The 11,501-nt window shown below is 36.7% G+C and overlaps 1 long non-coding RNA gene across 5 annotated transcripts; it reads left to right on the plus strand.

Moving 5' to 3' along the window:
- The first annotated feature begins 374 nt into the window (after positions 1 to 374).
- Positions 375 to 6,343, plus strand: LOC116240532 (uncharacterized). Of its 5 annotated transcripts, none has more exons than XR_016464824.1 (5): positions 375 to 454; positions 2,027 to 2,178; positions 3,611 to 3,733; positions 4,333 to 4,505; positions 6,142 to 6,343. It is a non-coding gene; the product is annotated as an uncharacterized LOC116240532 (long non-coding RNA). The 5 variants fall into 5 exon arrangements; XR_016464826.1 differs by having other exon boundaries at positions 400 to 454; positions 2,115 to 2,178; XR_016464825.1 differs by having other exon boundaries at positions 447 to 533.
- Positions 6,344 to 11,501: the final 5,158 nt, after the last annotated feature.

Here is an 11,501-nt window from a genome sequence, read left to right on the forward strand (position 1 = left end):
CGATAAGGTTGTTTATGAAGGACAAACTACTCATAAATATGATTTGAAGATGCCCTCCAATAATTTCCTAATTTCATCAATGTCACCCTCCTAAAATATAAAATAGAATTAAACAAAAAAATAGTTATTTGAAAATCAACTACTTGGCAATAAAACCCTGTAACAGCCATTGCACTGAATATTCTTTCAATAAATTTCAGCTTGAGAATGATTTCATCACCAGTGAACAGAATAAAGAGCAGAAGACAACACTGAAACACAGCAAATGTTAACATATTTTTTAAAAAAGATTTTGCTTCGGTTTTCCAACTATTTCAGAACAGCCACTTGAGTGACTGGAAATGGTCACAAAATCATAGAATCAGAATTCCCCAGAAATTATGACATCAGGAAGAGCATGCCTCTTTCCTACCTGCAGGCACATGGCTGCCGGTAATCAGAGTTTAGACAAATGGTAAATTACTTCTCCAGTAACTAAGTTTCATCAGCCCAAGTCTGGTGGAGAGATGCTTGGGAAAAATCAGAAGCCACTGGTATTACAAATGGTTTTACTATTTCTACAAAGGATTGTTTCCATTAATAAAGTTTAGGGCAATTGGATAGGTGCTATCTGAGATAGAAACACACATGCTATGCCATTGCACATACTTTTCTCACTGAGGATGTTGCTGCAACCTGTACAGGCACACTATCATGCATACTATCCTCAGAACAAAACTACCTCTAAGCAGGAAGGACAGATGTACCTGGCAAAACTAAACCAGGGAAGTTTATAGTGGCCTCCTGGTACTTGAAGGGGGCCTCCAGGAAAGCTGAGGAGGAACTTTTTATAATGGCAGGTAGTAACAGGACAAGAGGAAATGGCTTTAAACTGGAAGAGAGTAGATTTAGACTAGATCTTAGGAAGAAATTCTTTACCATGAGGGTGGTGAGACACTGGAGCAGATTGCCCATGAGGCTGTGTATGCCTCCTCCCTGGAAGCATTCAAGGTCGGTCTGGGCTTTGAGCAACCCCAGTCTAGAGGGAGCCATTCCTGCAGGGAGGCTGGAACTAGATGATTTTAAGGGTCCCTTCCAACCCAAACCATTCTATGTATTACCTAGTGTGGGGTCTTAACAAATCAGTGCATGGCAAACTGTGGAACACTACCAGTTTTAAAGGACAAGAATTCTAGTCTATCCTCAGTTTTAACAGCCCCTTGCTGTCCACTTTCATGCAGCACTTGAGACACATTGGCTGTTACTACAGAGGTTGCATCAGTGCTGTTAAAAATCATCTGCAACACAAGCAGAGTTCTAATACCAGCCTACTGCTGAAGGACAGCATTTATGTTGAAGCTGTGATTGAACATTCAGTGTACTTGTGGCCTGCCTGCTCACTGTTACAGTAATGCCGTACGCTAAGCTGACACAGGCACTAAGTGAAGGTGATGTTGCTCACTGCTCAATGCTTGGCAGTACCACTTCACCACACTGGAAAAACAAGCTACCACCCACATTGTAACTCTTATCTCGAATCTCCCCATAATGGACTCACTGCTCCATGCACTGCTTCTCCATGTAAAACAACCTGTTTAGCACTTCTGGGCTTCTGAGAGCCTGTAAACCACAGATCCAATTTTTTTTTTTTTTTTTTTTTGCCTTGTACTGCACTTCTCCCCTTTCAATTTATGTTCCTCTAAGTGCTGCTAAAGCTACATGTGTAGAGATTAAAGGTAGGTATACTGTGGCTTATAGACATCAAAAGCCAATGAAAAGTACAAGACTGGAGTAAATTGCACAGTCCTGGCTTTTGTTAGCCTCAAAAAGCCACTCATTATCATTTTTGTTGTTAAGTGCTCTCTACTGCTTCTCTAGTGATTGTAGATGCCCATCAGAGGAGATAAATAGTGCCTGTGGGGAGAGTACAGGTGATTTAATTGACATGAGAGAGGAGGAATTGAGGTGGGTGGGTGTAGTGACCTGTGAAAGTGGTTATTCATGACACATCACAAGTTGCATTTCCTGTTTAATTTATTGTTTTCAGATACGTTTTAGTGTGCAGGTCTAAAACTAGACTGCAAACAGAATAAACTTCCAGTGGTATTTTAAAAACACTATTGCCATGTCCTCAGTCTCAATGCAGTTACACTGGTGTAGAGGGGCTTCATAGCTGCATACCCTTCTCCCTGTGGAGAGGTAAGTACCTGTTCCAACATCAGCTAACTTCACAATCTGTATTTTCATAAAATTACACCACTTGAATACATAACAAGGAGCTTATTGTTGTCTAACGCCTAATCTATTCCAGAAGCCCTTCTTCCAGCACTAGCTGTTAGGGCATCTGGGTGGAAAAGTGTGAACACAGAACACACATTACTCCCCTGAGTGCTGTCTCAGGGGAGGCATTTTTTGAACCTGACATGCTAATTATATATTTAGACATGCAGGTTAGATGACATAATTTTACATAATAACTCAAACTTAGACCAGGTATAAGTCTTTTCCATTCTGTACAATTTGCTGCATTTTGCAGGACCCATCTGCAGTTCTCATTTAAGGTTTCTCTGCTGGTAGTTAAGGTGGCTCATGGGTTCTTTCCATTCCACTCATACCTAGCTCATCACTCTCCCAGTATTTCATTCCTTTCTGTCCATTTCCTGCAATTTTCAGAAGAATTGCTCTGTTATTTGTTCTGTCATGGGGATCTCATTTTGCTCACTCATCTTAAACTTCTTCCTTTTTGTCTTTTTTGTGTGACTTGCAGCACAAAACTCTTGCAATTCCCTATATGAAAACAGTAGAATATTTATTCTGTATGAAAAATTAGGAGCTTTCCTTTCACTCGTAGGAAAATCATCAGCATTACGTATTTTTGTATATTTCAAATGAGCTTCTATCCATAAAACATTCGTGAATTTATTGTAGAAATGTCCCTAAGACAGAAAACATTTTGCTTTCACAGGTAAAATAGAAATAAATTTATGCCTATTATTATATATCTTTGAATGGTTTTAGAAGTTGGTCTGGTGGTTGTGCTTTGTTTTTATTTGTTTGGTTCTCATTTTCCCTTTACTTCTTTCAAAGTAATGGCAAAATGAATTGTATTTAATTGAAAGAGAAGACCAAATGGATTAGTCCAAAAGATGTTTGATTAAAACTTCCAACTTAACATAAACTTTTTTCCAAAATTTTATGCATGTAGAGGAATTAAGTTAATTCTAACTAGGTACTGTACTTCATTATAGCATAACTAGATACTGCAGACAAAGCTATATGGCAAAATATGGAGAACATAGTAACTAGTGAGTAACAAACATAGCATGAAAATAGGATGATAATGATATGAACTTAAAAAAAAATAAAATAAAATAAAAAATGACCTCTGTGTGTGAATTGTTATTAGTCCACGTAAATTATTCTCTCCACCCCACAACTCCAATAATTCATGCTGATTGTACACAGATAAAGGCACTTCCTCAACAAATGATCCCCACTATAGGCTAACTTGCACAGACCCTCTTCAGGAAGCACATAGGTTACATCTCCTTTCCCAAGTTTTTAATAATCTTTTTTGTGTGTGTGTTTTAAATTTGAAAGAATTTCAAGTCTTTTAATGCAAATGTTGCAGGTCACCAAAATGGAGTTACTGAAGTGTACAACTGAGTGTGTGTGGTTCATGCCCTGGGGACTTCTGATCAGAGAAGAGCTCTGTTGGAAGATGTGACAGAATCACAGAATGGCTATGGAAAAGGTTAATGGTTAAGTAAACTGTTTGACAGTGTAGGTATGGCTAGTGAGCTCTGTATGCTACAAGTGAGTATCAGCCTCAGGGGTTTCCAGAGAGGGCTTTTCCACACAAAAACTTGGTGTCATGGGAATAAATTAGAAGCTAGAAATAGCGAGACACATATACAGATTTGGACAAAAGGAAGAAGGAAGGTAAGAAATGTGAACGTAAAGGGAAATGCTTTATTACCACATGGGCCAAGTAGGAGAATCTAATAGGAACAAGGAGAATTCTGCAAAAATGTACAGAAATCTAAGGTGATCTCTTTGAAATTAGTTTGTATGTAACAGAAAACTGCATCAGAAATGACAATAACAGGTTATGAATTCATGGGTTTATGTTGCTACAGAATTTTTAAAAAATTGTAATCTAGGTGCACAGTTGAGTTATACTGCACTTCCTCATTCAGCTTTTCCTTCCTTTTGCTCTTTCTCAAGGCACACTGGAGGAGGAATATAGGCTTATTTCTTTACAGTTTTAGTACTATATACCTGAACAAGCCGAATAACAGATTCCCATCAGGTTGCCAGTCCAGTAGGTGACAGCATTTTTTTTTTCTTCAGACTATAACTGCAGTTTCTGCAACTGCATCCCATCAACTCAGCCGTGCTTTCTCAAACAGAGATGGTATCTCTGTTTATCACTATCAAGCAGATTTTCCTATTCATCTTTTTTAGAATACGGAAGAAGCCGTGCAGTCTTCTGAAGAATACATCCTTCAATCTATCCTTTTCAGGTAAGGCTCAAGTTAGCCTGCTAATTAGGTCCTCACTCCTGCATCTATTTCAAAAATAGAGATGTATTCGAATGTTGTATATTGTGGGTACTAACTGTTGATACATTTTCAGAAAATGAACACTTATTAACACAAGTTAATAACAAACAGCATACCACACACAGCTAAATTTGCTGGTCTGCTATTTAACAAACCTCCGTTTTGCTAATGAAAAGCTTAGACAAGCATTCTCATCACAGGATTTCATAGTGGTAAGCCAAGAAAGGAGAAAAACAATTTGCTGACTTGACAAAGAAGTCTAATATTTTAAGAATAATTGCTTGCCTCAGAATATTTTACAAAATGGTGAAATTAAAGGACCATATAATTTCTTTTACTGCTTTTCTATGTGCTTCATATGCCTCCATAAACGTAAGAGCTTTTAACGTTTTCTCTCTTTGGGGATCACCTTTTTTTAGAGCTTGCATTTTTGCTTGATTCAAACTAAAAGTTCAGTTATCTGAATTTAACAAGTACATTTTGGTACACAAGATCCTTCTAGGTGATAAAGTCAAGAGACTCCTTTATCACAGAGAACAGGCTTAGAAAATGATTGTTCAGCTATCTTCAGAGGTGTAGATTAACCTAATAGTTTTTAAGGAATTATCATTTGAAAATAATGCTCTGTGAGAAGTAGGCATCTCATACTTGGAATTTGACTATATTAACTTAGATTTAATAACAACAACATAGAAACGCATATTCCTATAAGTTTTTAACTGAGAAATGAAAAGTTAGGAAGATTAATTTTTCTCATTACAGTGTTTGTTAGAGCATAGTCTTGGACTTAAACTGCACCAACTTTTTTGAAGGTATAGAGGATAATTTCTGGGTGGGTAGGCACAGGAGAAAAATACGTCTTTTTAAATCAAAAATTGCCAATCCTGCTTCTAGGAGTACCAAAGCTTTTTTTACCACTCTAAAGCATTTATTTTTAAAACTTCATTTTGTCCTTTGAGAAGGAATTATAATTAACCCTTATCTTTCATTTTTAAGTCTAATTAGTTAGCTTTGCATTTTTCTGAAATTATGAAGGCTTGAAGGTCATGTACTACCTCATTTCAAAAGTAAATGTCCCCACGCTTTCTCTTACAGTTTGAAATTTACCACTTTTGCAGATATTACATTTGGTATTGCAAAATTCAACACTGTTGAGGAAAAATGCAAATATTTCTGCAGTAGAATTGTTTAATTTTTCAAAATAATTTGGAAATAAAGATCCATCAATGTTCTAATTAGTACGTAGTCAGTGTTTTGGACATTGCCTTTGGGTCGTTACTGATTGTATAATCAATGAATGTACAGATGGGTGTAGGAGAGGTGGATCCAAGCTCCACCCCTTCTGGCAGCACAGGTGAATTGCCTTCACCTGTGCTCCCGTGGCTGACTCATTGCTCACCTCAGGTGATCAATCAGAGGTTCAGGCCATGATTCAGCAATTCTCATATACTGGTATAAATCAAGCAGGCATTTTAAACAGACACTATTTTTTAACTGTTGTTTCTTGTTTCTGCAAGGCTCTCTGATGGATTCTATTTGTAAGACTTCACTGTGTATTTTGCTGCCAGGTTAACAAAACAACTGGGATTATTTCCAGGTAAATCCACGTGCACCTGCACCATACTTGCCTTCATTAGCAGTGAATTCAGAAGGAAGGAAGAGAGAAGAGAAAGATCTTGGCAAACCAAGTTGCAAAATGTTAAATCCAACTGCATGTCAACGTGGTGAAACCCTGGAATCCTTTCACAGGGACACTGGCATATCTTTCCCTACTGCCTTAATAAACAGATAAAGATCTCAACTGACTTGAGCATAGCTTCTGGTAACTATTCCAGAATTGTGCAATACAGTGATGATCCATGTCTGAGGGGAATCAGCTTTTTTTTTTTTTTTTTCTTTTAATAGCTGTCATTAGAGAGTTAGCACTGAAATTTATTAACGTGATCTAAGCTTACAATTGAAGGTGTGAAGCAGGACACACACCATTTTTTCAAGCTGAAATGAGGAGTGGAGGAAAAGAAAATATTGAAATCAGGGCAGCTGGTGACAAACACGAGCTTCTTCCAAACACAGAGGAAATTTTAATTCTTCTAAGAGGCCTTTTCAACACCATGTTATATTCATGGCTCAAAAATACCAGTACAAAACCCAGAATATCAGAGTCTGATAGCAAGTCTCCTGAAACACCCAGGAGCACATTCATCACATGCAACCTTAGTACTCCTGTACAAGTCTACTTCTCTACTTGCAGTAGTGATCTAAAAAACAACAAAATAATTCTCAATCTCAGCTAGATCTCAATTCACTCTCAAGATTTGCTTCAGGTCTTACACCATTAATTTTGACATCTGGAAAAAACAAGAAGCATTCAGTATAAGTTTAAAATGGGTATAAATTTTGCCTGTGGCTTGTCAATAAAATTTTTGTTTCAATATTACCAAGAGCTATGGCAAAATTAATGACATGGGACACCCTAGAAGCACATTAAGTTAATTTCCAGACAACTTTAAAAAAAAAAAAAGTTTAAGACAGCAGAATGCAAAGTCATCCAGCTGCTGAGAATGCTATCAACATGCTGAGTCTTTTTTATTATTATTACATGTGATAAATTTGAACTAAATAGTTTTTGATATATTTTAGGACAAGTGAGAGTCAAAGTAAACCAGTCACCCAAGCTTATGCTTGGTCTAGCCACATAGGATAACCAGAGGACAGTGATTAATCATCAAAAAATTACAAAGCAATCACAATGCCAAGTCAAAGGTAAAATCAATTACAGCGACAATTAAAGCAGTCAGATAACAGATTTGAAATCCTTGCAGTTAATAGATGTTTTAACACAAAGTAGCAGAGACTATAGGCTTCAGAACATTCCCCAGAAATAATAAAGAGGTTAGTTGTTAGTAATTATTTGTATAACTAGCTAAAAACAAAACTATGCATAGAAATTAACCTAATGAATAGACCTCCTCCCTGGCAAAAATAATCATTAATCAAAGCAATGATAATATTTAATATGACAAAGCTTCTAATAATCCCAGTTACTTTGGGATGTAATTACTGCACTGAGAGAAAGAGAACACATGAAATCAGCAACCTCATTTTCTTTAAAGTGAGTGATAAAAGGCAAAGTGTTGATTTCATAGCGTCCAGGTTCAAAAAGACTCAAAATTATGTCTTCTACTCACGTTCCACAAAAGACGCAGTCTAACAAGACATTCCCAGTCCACAGTTCTGTGCAGTTAAATTGTGTCCTTCTGTTAACTTACTACACTATGTCTGTATTTAACTGGGGCTGAAGATGTTTAAGAAAACTGAGTTCAAATCTGAATTCCAGGTACAAAGAAAAACAAAACTCACTAGGGGGAAAGAAAATTCTATCCTGTAAAGTGACCTGAAAGTCTAGCAGAATTAAGAGAATTCATATATCCGTCTCACAGATGAGGTTCAAACTGATACAAATACGCAGTATCTGACCTGAAGATAAGTTGTCATCTATCTGTCTCCTTGAGTATATACAAGCAGATACTTTCAGAGAGATCATGCAGACAGTAGTAGAAACACTACTGGTAGACCTGGATTCTTGAATGTGGTTCCTTAAGTGAGAGTGTTACCTCAGGCACCTCGATTACAAGCAGGATCTGCATTTCTGAAAAACAACAGCCCCTTAGTCAGTCTGCGTTTACATTGCTTCCAAGAGGCAGCCATAGAGAATGTCCTTCTGGCTCACCTCATCAAGGATCTTTGGCATATGGCCCATAGTTAACATCATTGCAAAAGTGCTTCCTGCTCTATGAAAGAGAAATCTGTGCACAAGATCAAGTTCATTTTCAAATATAGTACAAACAAATGTAAAAATAATAGAAGACTTTAAATACAGAATATAGTTTCATTCATGTTTTATCTGAATTTCTCTAAAATATGGATCAAAATTACTAGGGTTGCAGATTTGAAAATGTGCTGTAGTTACGCCATATTTTGAATTCTCCACTAGACAGAATCAATTCATACCAGACAACAGATGGCCAATGCATTCAAGCAGAAGGAATTAGTACACAAATTCACCTTCCTTGTCTATTCAAAATAACTCTGATTTTGTCTTCTGTCCTTTAAAAAGTTATTAAAAATAAAGATCAATATTAAAGATGCATTTGAAAGGAGTGCCAATAATAAAAGTAGAAAAAAATCTAGCAGAGAAAATGTGAGTATGAGAATGCATGGAAACATGCTCTCATGTTCATATTTTCTGATGTAGAGTCAGCACAAGTAGATCCCTGCCTTCCAAACTGGTTTGTGGTTTTTTTTCCATAAAGTAATTATGAAATGACATCCATTTATCACTATGAAAATGGATGCGTTCAGTAACTGAATTCAACATACAGAATAACTAATGACACACATAAGCATCCTTTAAAAGCAAAATGGGCTAAAACCTAGCTCATCTTTGCTGACAAGTTTCAGTGTAGGCCAAAGCTTACATGGTCATTATTCATTTTTTAACAGAAAACTTTCTCAAGTACACGTTCATTTCACTCATATCTGGAATTTCAATTTAACAGGCTAAAGAAAGCAGTAGCAGTAAATTAGTTTTGTAATTTCTTTTAAAACTTTATCCATGAAATGGCTTTTCATTGTTTTATTTTTCTAACGAAAAAAATGGATCAATGATGAACACTATTAACTGTCTTAGGCTGTAGGCACTCTGGTGATATATTTTTCTCTAGATATAGATATTATATGTTTTTAATCAGTTGATTTCAATAAACATTTCAAAACTTGGACAAAAAACATTACTTTTATGATTCAATCATGGAAAGTATTTACTGAGACACCATATAAAATTATAAAACTTACAAGTTAACATTAAAACCTTGAACTTCTGCAACTCATATCTAAATGTTAAGCAAATCATATATTAATAGCTAGTCAAAATTAGCAGCATTTATAGGGTTTTAATATATTTTTGCAAACAGGTAAGTCCATCTTCTTCAAGTTGTGGAGTAACATTCATTCCTACATGGATACCAAGTGTTCAAACAGCCACACAGGACACTGCATCCAGCTCAATAAACTGTAAAGGACAAGGACTTGGTCCGGCTCTACAACGTTGAAGTGTCCTCATCCTTCCTTTTCTATGCCTACACACATCTGTGTAGGTGGATGTTCTGCTTGTCCTCTTGAATATTTCGGACAGACAGATCTCCCTTGCATGCAAAGGCCTAGCATGCCAACATCTAGGCCACTAATTATCCCTCTCTGTTTTAGATTTGTATTACATTTTCATTTTTCTGTAATTTACTTCAGTAGTTAGCTTATTCAAAATTTCTTCTCTGCACACTGATCAATAGCCTCCAATAACATTTTGTGTATTTAAGCCATGAGAGTAAAACAATCTGCTTAAAATAGCAGTATCACACATATTTGAAAAATAAAGACAATAATACATAGAAAATTTGAATTTGGTTTCTTTTGTTTGTCACTAACACAATGTGTGTCCTTGAGCTTTACATATTTCTACATCCCATTAGCAAAATGGTAAAAATAATAAATATATTCAGTTCACACATTGATATATTCCATGTTACATACAGTCTTCTTTTTCAGCATTTCACAGCCCTTATTACAGTCCTGTCATTCAACTTCCTGTTTTAAAGCTAGGTTGTGTTAAACATCAAATGGCAAATTAAAACAAGGCTACTCTCAGAATGGAAAAACATCAATCTTTTGGGTGAGACAAATCAAAATACAGAATTTCCCTTCTGCTTACTGGACTTCTGCAGGATGAGCTTTCTGGTACATTTTGGCATTTTCCCAAGTCACAACAAATGATAATGAGATCTGGATAAGCAACCACAATGCTCTGATCCCAGTGACTTCCCAAGACAAGCACATCTCTGGGGGCGTACTTCACAGTACAGGGAAGTTTCCTCCTCTGCTGTGGAGAACATGCTTCCCCAATTATCCATCACACCTGCATCGCCAAAGATGTCCTCCAGCAGTGCATGTTCAGACTCCTGACTGACTGTGTTTGGTCCAAGCAGTAGGCAACAACCAAAATAGCTGGCCATTCTTTTCCCCTACAAAATACTAGGACCTTAAATTACGCACAAGAAAGACGGGAATAAATATACTTCTGTGCTTTGGGGTCTTCCCACCCCAAAGTCTTCTGAAGTATAGGGAACTGCTAAATCTGCAGCGCTTCTTTACACGTCTTTTCTATATGCCTGTCCACCACCACCTTTGTCCTTGTGCTGCAGGCTCTGTAGTTCTAAAACTAATTTGCTTGTTTTAGTCTTGCACCTTCATTACTTTAAAAATGGAAGCTTTTTGAATCACTTATTTCTCAGCAGAGCCATGTAAGTCCTATGACAATCCCCCAGAGTCTGGCTTGCCAAATAAAAATAAATTGTGCTGCCATAAATGTTATGAAAAACCCACTACCCAGCAGAATATCTTCTCGTTATAATGAAAAATATCAGTTGCATTATGGCTTGGATTTTTTTCCTGTCTGAATGACAAAGGCTTAGCGGACTGATTGCTTTCTGTACTGCAAGAAGGTCACTCTATCCACTGAAAGTTGTGAGGATTGGACAGACTAGGGCTACACGGGATTTTGTTTAACTGGAAATATTAAATACATAATGACCCAGAAACAGTCTCATAACTTCTACAGCAACTACAAAGGAGCAAACATGAAATTCTTGGGTAAATTCTAAGGAATTGTGTGATGATGCTGCAGACATCACAGAGAAAGCAGCAGAGAAAAAAATATATTAAGTTTACTGTACTGTGGAGAATATGTCAGTCTAGGATCTCTAGATACTGGAGATAAAGGGTTGACGAACTGTTGTTGATTCAACAGTGTTTGAATTATAAAGAGAATGAAAAGGGGATGGAGAGATAAGAATTAGTGATTAGGGCGAGGGAGGTGTCAGAACCTATAAATTAATTCATGGG

This window comes from Phasianus colchicus, chromosome 2 (assembly GCF_987193195.1).
Source record: "Phasianus colchicus chromosome 2, bPhaCol1.hap1.1, whole genome shotgun sequence".
NCBI lineage: Eukaryota > Metazoa > Chordata > Aves > Galliformes > Phasianidae > Phasianus > Phasianus colchicus.